Here is a 798-nt window from a genome sequence, read left to right on the forward strand (position 1 = left end):
GGGGGGCGGGTGTGGGTCCCGCCGTAGTACCAGAGCCGTAGTCAGAGGATCGTAATCTCATTGCTTCGGCTTAGGAATTTAATTTACCCCCCTTCCCCCCTCCTCCCCGCCATCTCTCGCTCGTCATGGGCGTTACTACTCGCCGCGCCTGGGCGTGGCGGGGCGTGGCGTGGCGGGACCGGCTCGGCTTCGCGTTTTGTTTGGATTAGGAAATTAGTTTCGCCGAGAACGCGCGCGCGCGCAACACGGCTTCCCGCCCTCACCCCTCCCCCTCTCCCTCACCCCCATCATCCCCGACGCATCCCCATCATCAAACCCCCTACTATCACCTTTCATTACGGGTTTCACCAATCTGGCCGGGCTCAGCCTCCAGCAACATAACCGCTACCCACCCCTCTCCCCTCGCCCCCTCGCCCCCCCCCCTCTGGCCCTGCTCTAACTAACACATGCGCCCTCTTTTTATTTTTTCCCCACAGCCCAACCCGCGTGACTCAGAACTCTCAGAGAACTGTATTATCCAGCCGAGCTTGCTGTGGGTACACAACACAGTTAGTCCAGAGCAGCAGATCGGAACCAAGTCACCAGTAAAGTCCATGGCCGTTTGCCATTTGGAGTGCGGGCAGGACGGCAGGGCCGGCGCACATTAGCATATTTCAATTATACGAGCGCGGGGGACGGCGGCGCGGCGGCGGCGTCAACCTCTGGCGTCAACGATCAGCCTCCACCGGCCTCCACCTCCGCGCTCCTCCCGCGCCTGACCATCACTCCGTTCTCCTGGGGTCGGAAGTGGAGGGGGGG

General features: G+C 61.9%; 1 protein-coding gene across 1 annotated transcript in view; it reads right to left on the reverse strand.

Annotated features, from left to right (window-relative positions):
* The window catches only part of LOC113210414 (arrestin domain-containing protein 2-like), a 56,570-nt gene that overhangs the window by 6,708 nt on the left and 49,064 nt on the right, over positions 1–798 (reverse strand). The window lies entirely within an intron of this gene.

The sequence above is a fragment of the Frankliniella occidentalis genome, unplaced genomic scaffold, assembly GCF_000697945.3.
Source record: "Frankliniella occidentalis isolate FOCC.00 unplaced genomic scaffold, Focc_3.1 Scaffold72, whole genome shotgun sequence".
Classification (NCBI taxonomy): domain Eukaryota; kingdom Metazoa; phylum Arthropoda; class Insecta; order Thysanoptera; family Thripidae; genus Frankliniella; species Frankliniella occidentalis.